This window comes from Marmota monax, unplaced genomic scaffold (genome assembly GCF_021218885.2).
Source record: "Marmota monax isolate L192 unplaced genomic scaffold, Marmota_monax_Labrador192_F-V1.1 WCK01_AAM20220418_F8-fsc00020, whole genome shotgun sequence".
In the NCBI taxonomy this organism is placed as follows: domain Eukaryota; kingdom Metazoa; phylum Chordata; class Mammalia; order Rodentia; family Sciuridae; genus Marmota; species Marmota monax.
This window is the reverse complement of record NW_026692912.1, coordinates 20815981-20827689: the sequence shown is the minus strand read 5'-3', so window position 1 is coordinate 20827689 and position 11709 is coordinate 20815981. Positions and strand designations below refer to the sequence as shown.

General features: G+C 44.9%; 1 long non-coding RNA gene across 1 annotated transcript; it reads left to right on the top strand.

Moving 5' to 3' along the window:
• The first annotated feature begins 6242 nt into the window (after positions 1-6242).
• LOC124097387 (uncharacterized) lies at positions 6243-10836 on the top strand. The gene is made up of 2 exons (XR_006853191.2): positions 6243-10083; positions 10481-10836. It is a non-coding gene; the product is annotated as an uncharacterized LOC124097387 (long non-coding RNA).
• Positions 10837-11709: the final 873 nt, after the last annotated feature.

Here is an 11709-nt window from a genome sequence, read left to right as displayed (position 1 = left end):
ACCAAAAATCCAAGAAGCTAGTACACCAGAAATGGCCTTCAGCCTCCCTATTAAGAAAATGAGAGGACTCTACTTGTCTCTCATAGTGGGAGAATTAATTAAAAGATAATAGGCCAGGCTGGAGATATACCTCAGTTGATAGAGTGCTTGCCTCACGTGTACAAGGCTCTGGGTTCAATCCCCAGCACCACACACACAAGGAAAAAAAAAAAAAAAAGTAATAGGCTGTATTGGTGATGGGGCAAGAAAATGGGCCATCTGTGAAACTGTGCTCTCTTAGGAGTAATTGGTAGTGTGTATCAAAATTTAATCCTTCTGCCCTATGATCAAGCCACCATCAGGATTCTGTCCTCCTACATGGTTAGAGACATTTATATACAGACAACTGTCGTGGCTGTGTTTTAACAGTAAAAAGTGCAGGAGGTGGCAAATGCCTATAGTCCCAGCAGCTCAGGAGGCTGAAGCAGTTCAAGGCCAGCCTCAGCAACTTAGCAAGACCCTGTTTCAAAATCAAAAAGGGGTGGGAGGGCTGGGGATATAGCTAGCTCAGTTGGTAGAGTGCTTGTCTTGCATGCACAAGGCCCTGGGTTCTATCCCCAGCACCACAGAAAACAAAGTGGGGCTGGGGATGTGGTACAGTGGTTAAGCAACCCTGGGTTCAATCCCTGGTACTGGGGGGAAAAATGGAATGTAATTAATTCCTAGCAAGGGACTAGATAAATACACATGGCATAAAAGGCACAAAAGACTCTATTCCAATGTCCTGAAGGAAGTCAGAAAAAAACATTTTTCCTTTCAGTTTTATTTCTCTAGGCTCTAGACACTCTGGCCCCACATGTACTTTTTTTTTTTTTTAAAGAGAGAGAGGGCTGGGGATGTGGCTCAAGCAGTAGCGCGCTAGCCTGGCATGCATGCAGTCCGGGTTCGATCCTCAGCACCACATACAAAGATGTTGTGTCCGCCAATAACTAAAAAATAAATATTAAAAAATTCTCTCTCTCTCTTTAAAAAAAAAAAGAGAGAATTTTAATATTTTTTTTTTTAGTTTTTTCGGCGGACACAACACTTTGTTTGTATGTGGTGCTGAGGATCGAACCCGGGCGCTACCGCTTGAGCCACATCCCCAGCACCCCCACATGTACTTTTTAAAATATTTTAGTTGTAGATGAACACAGTACCTTTATCTTATTTATTTATTTTTATGCGATGCTGCGGATTGAACCTAGTGCCTCACACATGCTAGGCAAGTGCTCTAGCCACAACCCCAGCGGCCCGCGCCACCCCACCCCCACCCCCCCCACCCCCCCGCATGTACTTTTTTTTCCCACTCTAGTGGGAATTGAACCAAGAGCCTCACAAACACTACCTCTGAGTTACACCCCCAGCCCTTTTTTTATTCTATTTTGAGGCAGGGTCTTTTTATATATATATATATTATTTATTTATTTATTTATTTTGGTTGTAGTTGGACAGAATACCTTTATTTCACTTATTTATTTTTATGTGGTGCTGAGGATCGACCCCAGGGTCTGGCCCATGCAAGGCGAGAGCTCTGCCACTGAGCCACCACCGCAGCCCTTTCTTTTCTTTCTTTTTTTTTTTTTTTAAATATTTTTAGTTTTAGGTGGATATAATATCTTTATTTTATTTTTATGTGGTGCCGAGGATCAAACCCAGAGCTTCACACATGCTAGGCGAGCATTCTACAACTTGAGCCACTACCCCAGTCCTTTAGGCAGGGTCTTTCTGAATTGCCCAGGCTGATCTCAAATTTTTAATCCTGCCTCAGCTCCTAAGTAGCTGGGATTATAGACGTGCACTGCAACACCTGGCTTTTCTTTTCTTTTTTTTTTTCCCTTCCTCTTTGGCAGGGTTGTCTTTTCTATTATGTTTATTTCCCCTTGGGCTGCTTTGATTCTGAGGCAAGCACTGGAGTATCTCTTGTCTATATTGTCACCTGTCGAAACTGAGGCCCCACCACCATGACCCCTTTACCTACTCAAACAACCTGCAACTCTGAGCAGGGCTGAGCAGCTCTGGCTCAGCAGGTTTCTGGCCTTAAAAGTTCAGCTTCCTCATCCATGAAATGAGAATAATGATTTTGCCCAACTTGTTGTGGGAACAAATGAAGGTGGGTTTCCAGTGCTTCTCCCAGTGTCAGGCCTTCCCTCTACCTTTTGTCTTCTTGCACAAAGATCTGCCAGCTGAATACCTGACAAACAGGAACCTTAGCCAGGTGAGCAATCACCAGTCACAAGTCCTGCTGTTGGTGTGCACATTTGATTTGATGAAATTGGCCCTTTACCTTTGTGACCACTTCCTAAAGGTCCCTAACTCAATGGTTAATGAGGAAAACACCAAATAGACTCCAGTGGCAGGGCATTCTATGAAATACCCGGACAAGGTCAAAAACAAGGAAAGTCTTAAGAAACTGCCACAGCTAACATTTGCCTAGAGATTGGACGACTGAGTAAGTATCTCCTGGGTGGGGTCCAGGAACAGAGAAAGGACAGTTGGAGGAAATAAGCAATTGAAATAAACTATACATTTTGGTTAATCGTGATGTAGAAATAAGGGTTCATTAATAAGCTTATTATACTAATAATGTAAGATAATACCATAATATAGGGCATGATGCCAAGTATGTAGGAATCCTGTTGTCCTCTGAGTTTTCTCTGCAAATAACTGTTTAAAAAAAAAAAAAAAACAGGCTTAGTGGCTCTTACCTGTAATCCCAGTGACTCAAGAGGCCGAGGCAGTAGGAAAACAAATTCAAAGCCAGCCTCAGCAACTTAGCAAGGCCCTCAGTAACTTGCTGAGACCCTCAAAATAAAAAAATAAGGGCTGGGGATGTGGCTCAAGCGGTAGCGCACTCGCCTGGCATGCGTGCGGCCCGGGTTCGATCCTCAGCACCACATACAAAGATGTTGTGTCCGCCGAAAACTAAAAAATAAATATTAAAAAAAAAATTTCTCTCTCTCTCTTTAAAAAAAAATAAAAAAGGAATGGGGATGGGGGAACTCGGTGGTTAAGTGCCCCTGAGTCCAATTCCCAGTCCAAAAAAAAGTCTCTGGCGCTGTGGATGTAGTGTAGCATGGTATGCTTGATACCTTGGGTTCAGTGCCCAGCAGCACTTCCATCCCCCTGCAAAAAAAAAAGTCTAGTGAAAAACCTGGAAATATCTTTGAAAATCCAATTCTAGAACTGGAGATAAAGCTTAGTGGTAGAGTACTTGCCTAGCATCCATGAGGCTCTGGGTTCAATTCCCAATACTGGCCCCAAAAGACAAATCCTAGTCCCAACCCTTAGATGCTAATGCAGGTCTGAGGTGGGGCCCAGGCACCTGCGTTTTTAGCAGTTTCTTCATGTGACTACAATGCTAGCTCTTTAAGAAAGTGTGCTCCATTAGAGGCCAACAAGCAGCTGTCTTTTTCTTCTGATGTTTGGGATTGACAGAGTCCCACAAACGGAATGATTTCAACCATAAAAACTTACTGTCTTACTTCTGGAGTCTGAAAGCCTAAGACCAAAATGTCTGTAGGGTTGGCTCCTTCTGAGGCTGAGGGAGAGCCAGTACCATGCTGCTGCCTCCCTTCTGGTGGTTTGCTGGCAATCTTTGGTGTACTTTGGCTTGCAGAAGCATCCACCAATTTCTGCCTTCAACTTCATATGGTGTTATCCATCCAAATCTGTCTTCAAATTCTCCCCCTTTATGAGAACACCAGTCACATGTGAGGTTCACCTTGCTCTATTATGGCCTCCTCCTAACTAAGTGCATCCACAATCACCCAGTTTTCGAATTAGGTGGCATTCTGAGGTACTGGGGTTTAGGACTTCATTCAGATTTGAAGGTGGTTTAGACCCAGCAGCTGGGCCGGCTTAGTGCTTCTCAGCACATTGTCCCATGACCAGAAAATTCCCCAGAGGTCAGGGCAGACCACCTACTCCTCTGCCTACACCCAGCCACCATGGCAGCAGTGGGCTGCTGCAGTAGACCAGCTGCCGTGATGCTGTGGTTATTAGAGTCCCCTTAAGAATTGATGGGGGGCTGGGGATGTGGCTCAAGCGGTAGCGCGCTCGCCTGGCATGCGTGCGGCCCGGGTTCGATCCTCAGCACCACATACAAACAAAGATGTTGTGTCCGCCAAATACTAAAAAATAAATATTAAAAAATTCTCTCTCTCTCTACCTCTATCTCTCTCACTAAAAAAAAAAAAAAAAAAAAAAAAAAAAAAGAATTGATGGGATGGCCAGGCACAGTGGCACATTCCTGCAATCCCAGCGGCTCAGGAGGCTAAGGTAGAATTGCAAGGTTGAGGCCAGCCTCAGCAACATAGCAAGAGGTTTTTTGTTGTTGTTTTTGTTTTGTTTTGTTTTAAGTGCTGGGTATGTAGCTCAGTGGTAGAGCGCCCCTGGGTTCAATCCCTGGACTAAAAAAAAAAAAACTAAAATTAAAAAATGGGCTAGCTAAGGTCAGCATTGTTCACAGCACTCTGGTTTCAGGCTGTGATGAGGCAGGGCCCAAGGCACACTGGTCTAGCTGCTGAGACTCAGGGTGGGCAGATCTAACTCTCCCTTTCACCAAGCAGCTCCCCTTCCCTTGCCTAAATAAAAATGTAAACTGTTTGCACTTTAAGCAGATAATCTTGATCTCATTTTAGAATTTACAAGTTGAGCATTTGGTTTTGGATTATAAAGCTAGGGAAAGTATCTCTCAGGAGTCAGGAAAGAGGGCTTTGTCTATTTCATTTATAAGAGCCATGCAGAGCCATGCCCTGGGTTCCTGGGATAGTGCTGAGCATTAGGAGGCTTCTTCAGAGAAACAGGATCAGTGGCAGTTTCTTTAAGGAAATAGCTTAGAAGGGGGTTGGGGATTTAGCTTGGTGGCAGAGTGCTTGCCTAGCACGCACAGGGCGCTGGGTTCGGTCCTCAGCCCTGGGGAAAAAAAAAATAGCTTGGATGATTCTGGAGCCTGGCAAGTCCTAAATGTGCAGGGTAGGCCAATAGGCTGGTGACACTGGGAAGTTGAAGTTGTGGTTAGACTCTTAGGATAGTCTTCAGACAGACCATTTTTCTCTTCTGGCCTTGAAATAGGTTGAATGAGGCCAGCCCACATTATGGAGGTTTTACTTGCTTTACCAAAAGTCTACTAGATTGAATGTTAATCTCATCTAGAAAATACTGTCACAGAAACATCTGGATGGGTATTTGAGCAAGGATACTGGAGATGGGATCTTTGGCTTGGAAATGATAGAAATGAGACCAGCCAAGTTTGGGGAGCACACACAGGCAAGAGTTTGGGCTCCAGCCAAGTGGAGTAATTGGCACTTCAGCTGAAGGGTGACAGCACTGACCAATGGACCAGGGTGCTCTCTAAAAAAAGGGAGATGCAAGGTTTTATTGATTTGCTTGGGTGGGCTAATGTCTGGTCATTTTCCACAGGCCAGAGGCATAGTTCCAAAAGATGCTTCCTGTGAGGGATTCAAAACACTGAGTAATCACAAGCAACTTGTCCCCGGAACTGTTGAGTTACTCTTGGGACTGACTCTATCATCCTGCGATGGGGCTGAAGGACTGGGGCTGCTACAGCTGCTGAAAGAGCAGAGGGTGGGGCAGAAGGAGAAGACAAATCAGCTCCAAAGGGCAAGTGACATGTCCACGTGCAGGGTAGACTCTATCCTGCAAGTTAAGGCAGCAAATTATGAAAACAGAGATGCCATTTCCGTCACCTATCAGACACCTGCAGGCCCAAGAGTCAATGTTTTCAGCAAAATCGGCCTCCAAGTCCCTCTGCAAATTAACCTAGGCAACCCTGTCATCACAACCCACACATCAGAGTTGTGACCTACAGCAAAGCCAATGGGAGACTACTATATTGCCCAGCTGTATGATTTTAGTGGGGGAGGGGGGTGGGGGGAGTGCTAGGTGTTGAACCTAGGCATCTGGCCTGCTTGGCAAATGTTCCACTGCTGAGCCACATCCCCAGCCCCCCAGCTTAGCGCTTTTTAAATTGACCGTGAGTGAAGCTGGAGGGCTTAAGTGTTTCTTGGTAGCAATTTAATCCTTCTGTGGTTTTAAATGGTTTCATGATGGGTTTGTTGAATGAACACAGAGGCAGGAAGAGAAAAACATGCCATGCCTCAAAGGATAATAGTTCACTTCACCTGGGGTTTTATTTTATTGTCTCAGCCTTTATATATATATATATATATATATATATATATATATTTTTTTTTTTTTTTAAGTTGTTGATGGACCTTTGTTTATTCATTTATTTATATGTGGTGCTCACAATCGAACCCAGTGCCTCACTCAAGCTAGGCAAGTGCTGTACCGCAGAGCCACATCCCCAGCCCCTGTCCCAGCCTTTTGTCTCACTGTGGTGGTCCCTCACTATCTCAGTGTGGCCCAGCCAACTTAACACATAAGAACTCCCAGCACAGAATATTTAGGACTGTGATGCATGCTCCCTGAATACGGGGGCCTGTGGATGGAGCTCCCGGGTTTCTCATTGGTGAGTCGGGGTTTCCTTACCTATCAATAGTATCTGTCCCATATAGGTAACAAAACCAGCCAAGGCCACAAGGAAAAAACAGAAGGCTTGCCATGTGCCAGGAACTAGTAGTTAATGTACTTTTTTTTGGTGGTGGTATTGAGGATTGAACCTAGAGGTGCTTTGCCATTGAGCTACATTCCCAGCATTTTTATTTTTTATTTAGAGACAGGGTCTTGCTAAGTTGCCTTAGGCTGGACTTGGACTTGTGATCTTCCTGCCTCAACCTCCTGAGTGGCTGGAATTACAGGTGTGTCCCACCATGCCTGGCTATCCATTTCTTTTAAGGAGAGGCATAGAGAGGACAAATGACATGTCCAAGGACACCCAGTGCTATGGTCCAAATGTTTGAGTTTTCCTCAGATTCCCTCCTATGTTGAAATCCTAACCCTGATGTTGACTCAGATGTCCTTGAGCAGTGAAGCCTCCGGAGGGAAAGGAGTGGATGCAAACCCGGTTGAGACATAGGACAGTGGGGACGAATGGGACATTGGAGTAGGGAATCTCATCATTGACCTGGACACTGACCTGGGAAAGGACCAGCAGAAACTGGAAATGTCTGGCTCATAGGAGGTGGGGATGCCAGCTCCCAATGCTGTGGCCACACGACCAGACAGCGTCAAGTTGTGGCCCCAGTGCCAGGTCCTCAAGGGAAGGAAGGCAAATCAAAATCCAAAAGGAATAAGAGTGAAAAGACACTAGCAAACCCACTCAGGGACTTCCTGTTCACTCCAAGTGAGGGGGCAGCTATCAAGAAAGAGGTGCAGGGGCGCTCGGGAGGTGGTGCCAGTGCAGGAGGCCTGGTTGCTGCTATTGCTCCCAAGGGCTCAGAGAAGGCCGGTAAGGCATCCCGCAGTGTAGCCGGCTCCAAAAAGGAGAGGAGACAGCTCGTCTAAGAGCAAGAAGGAGAGAAGCCAAGGAGTGGGGACTTGTTCAGAAAAGGATCCTGGGGTCCTCCAGCCGGTTCCCTTGGGAGGACGGGGTGGTCAGTGTGATGGAAGTACAGGAGCTGTGGAGCCACTTGGGAGTATAGCTGTTGAGCCTGGGGCAGCGCTCAATCCTTTGGGAACTAAACCAGAGCCAGAGGAAGGGGAGAATGAGTGTGGCCCGCTAAGGAAAGTCAAGTCTGAAAAGGTAAGAGGTGGCCGGATCTGGCTGCCCACTGCAGTCAAAACTGCCCTGGACTAACTGCCAAATGCTGTGTGCACTCTGTTGGAGGCTTATTAGTTTGTAGGTAATGACCAATTACAAGGTCAGAGCAGCTGGTAATGATAATGTGGTTTTGTTCCAAATTAGAGGATTCCCTATAGGCTCATTTACAGCAAGCCCGGACATTTTGGAATAGGATATCTGTTCTTAGAATTCTACTTGGTAGAATGAATTTTCTCACACCTTGTTATTGTTCCATCTTGGACACTTGTTGCTAGAGGCTGGCACCAAACTTTTATGTGGTTTCCAGCTTGAATGACATTTCATTATTATAGAGTTATAATAGTTGATAAACTTAATTAGCTTTTGGTTACATGTATAGGACTGTTCTTAATGGAATAAATGGTGGTGTTGTGTTTCTGGAAGAACTAAAAGATTGATTAAGCTTCATGGCTTATCTACCAAGTGTTCTATTGTGGCTACCAAAGAGCATAAGGACACAGTTTCTGGTCTGGTAAACAAGGGGACAGGAGGTCCTGACTATACTATGAAATACTCATAAATCAGGCTTTATGAGTTACTGTTGTGGCTATGAAAGTTTGGCCTAGAAAGAATTTTTGGTCACTAAAAGAGAATCTCTTTGTCAGGTACCTCCTGCAACTATTGGGAATCAGTGACCTGGTGGTTTTGTAGCTGCCCAATAGTATAATGATACCTTGTCTTTTGCTTGACTTAAAAGGATAGGTGCCTGCAGCCCCAGGATTTTTTAAGATTGAGTCGCTCCTTTGAGAAGATGATCTTAGTTGATATCTCAGTAAAATTCTTAGTGAATGTCTCTCAGGGCTAGAGAAGAATAGGTATACATATGGGGCCAATTCAGGCTGCCTTAAATTTGAGCAATTTACAGTTTCCTGCAAAGCAGGACTGGTGATGAAGCGTTTATCGGCTCTTGATTTTCTGCTCTGTGTTCTGCTCACCCTGTGCTTTTAGCTGATCCCAGCAGATGCAGTATCAATTGATTTCTCTGTAATCAATCAGCTACAGCAGGGAATACCTATTTCCATATGTAAGTGTTAATAAATAAAGGCTGGATGTGCAAAAAAAAAAAAAAAAGGGTTAGGCACAAGGGGCTGGGGTTGGGGCTCAGCGGTAGAGAGCTCACCTAGCACTGTGAGGCCCTGGGTTCGATCCTCAGCACCACATAAAAATAAATAAATAAAAATATTGTGTCCAACTACAACTAAAAAAATATTTAAAAAAGAGGCACAGTGGTATATGCCTATAATCATGGCTATTTAGGAATCTTAGAAGGAAGGATTTCAAGTTCAAGTTCAGTCTGGATAACTTTTTTTTTTTAATTGGTTGTTCAAAACATTACAAAGCTCTTGACATATCATCTTTCATACATTTGATTCAAGTGGGTTATGAACTCCCATTTTTACCCCAAATACAGATTGCAGAATCACATTGGTTACACAGTCTGGATAACTTTTTGAGACCCTGTCAAAAAATTAAAAATAAGAAGGGCTGGGCACAATGGTGCATGCCTTTTTATCCCAGTGACTCGAGAGGCTGAGGCAGGAGGATCACAAGTTGAGGTCAACCTCAGATACTTAGCAAGGGCTTAAACAACTTAGTATTTAAAATACAATATAAAACAAATATAATAATATAAAAAGGGCTGGGGATGTGGCTCAGTGGCTGAGCACCCCTGGGGTCAATCCCTGCTACCCAAAACAAAACAACAAAAAAAGGAACTGGGGATGTAACTCAGTGGTAGTATCTCTGGGTTCAATCCCTAGTGCAAAAAAAAAAAAATTGTGTAAGAGCTGGGCACAGTTGTGCACATCTGTAAACTCAGCTACTTGGGAAGCAGACCACAAGTTCAAGACAAGCCTAGGAAATTCAGTGAGAGCTTGTCTCAAAACAGAAAAATTTTAGAAAGGGAGCTCTGTGGTAGAGTGCCCTGGGTTCAATCCCCTGTACTGGGGGTAGGGGGAGACTGTAAGAAATGAATAGGAGGGTGTGGGGAGCCATTCTCACACGTGATTGGGCAACTCCTGGATTGGGTGTGAGGCGCTCTGGCTAAACTGTGTCGGAGCTTTCCCGACCCTCTCCTGGTGCGAGAGCCTGTCCGTGTGGGGGTGTGACTGACCACTGACCCTGGGGCCAATCACTGACCCTGACCTTGGAGTGCTGCCCCCCTCAACCGTCATTGGATGGAATTCTCCCCTGAATTTCTTGTTCCCCAATAAAAGGCCACTCCCTGGCGTGCTCGCGCTCTCTCTCTCCTGCTAGCCCTGAGTAATCCCTGCTGCCCTACGGGTGATTCGAGGTTGGAGCCAGAGGGAGAGCTGTCTTGGACCTGGTCATAGAAAAAGGTAATTGAGTCTGTGTGTTTATTTTGATCTCACTAGCTAACTTTTATGCCAAGAACCTCTTTAATGAAACCAGTGCGCTGGTCGCATGGTGGAAGGAGGGCATGGGTTTGATCCCTAATAGTGAAAAAAAATGAGCAAAGGAAGATGTATATACTTGTATATAAGTATTTCATTATATAATATATATATATATATATATATATATATATATATACACACATATATTGAATATATATGTATTCATTATATATATAATGAATAACCCAGAAACTCAGATTTTTTTTTTTTTTTTGTGTGTGTGTGTGTATGCTGGGGACCTGAGACACAAGGACATAACCTTTCCCAAGAGCTGTTTTTTATATTCTTTTTTCTTCTGGTTTCTCTAAACACCTCATAGCCCTGCTTCCAGGAGACTCTGCTACAGTGGAGGCTACAACAGATTCCCCGTGACTGCTCTGGGAGACTGCTTCAGTTTTACTGGCTTCGGACCTCCCCTAGGCTCTCCAGGTGGCTTTGTCTCATAACCTGTCAGGATGACTTCTCTGCAACTGTTTTAGATGTCTCCAGTTCTTGAGAAACTCCTCCCACGACTAAGCAGTAAGTCTGCAGTTAGCTGGGGAGACACTGCACTGTACAAGCCCACCCTTTCCGTCTGTACGAGCAGCTCCCGCTCACCGTATCGGTTCAGCCCATGTGCTGTTTCTCCATATACTGCAACATAAAGCTTGATAAAGACTCTTTCTGATAGTTTTATTTTGCCTGTTGTGATGTCTCTTTCGAGCAGAGCAGTCTAAGCTGATTGCAGTTAGAGCTGGTAACACCAAGTGGCTACCACCAGGTTGTCAGCAGCCAGATCTGATAACACCAAAGATTCAGTCATTCCTGAGAGTGACTAGCAGCCAGAGAGCTTTGAAGAACTGCAGGAAAAGCTTCTAGAAGGGCTGCTATCCCGAGGAGGAGGACAACTCAAACAGCAATGGGGAGAGCTGCTAACACTAAGAGCTGAGAACTGCTGGCCCTCAAAGCACAGAGCTGTTAACACCAAGGGAGCTGCATTTTGCTTACTAGTGATTTCTATCTTAACTGAGCAAGTAGCCTATTGGTAACAGTGAGCCCAGGGCCACATGCATGCTGAACATAGTACCACTGAACTGCTTCCAGAGCTACAGTTGATATTTTAACCAAGTGGGGATTGAACCCAGGGCCTCATACATGCTGGGCAAGTCCTCTGATCCTGAGCTACATCCTCAGCCCTGCAGTTTGCTTCTCTCCTTTAGCAACAGGCATGACCATATCTCTATACCTGCCCATCATGCCTGGGCACTCTTTCCTCCAGACTTCATGGTGGGGGCCAGAGGGAGAGGCCTTTTTTGAGAAAGCATTTAGCTCTACCTAAGTCCTGGCCTCTTCCCTCCTTGGATTATCCCTTCCCATTGAGCAAATTACCATTTGCTCAATGAGATGACTTTCCCAAAGGCCTGGGCTCCAGCCATTTTATTCAACATGTGAACTGAAGTTCTCTGAAGAAAGCCTCATCTGTATAGATCCTTCAGACTGAGCTTGACTGACCCAAATGTGGTGACTGGGGAAAGATGGAATAGTGCAAATCAAGATTCAGTGTTATCT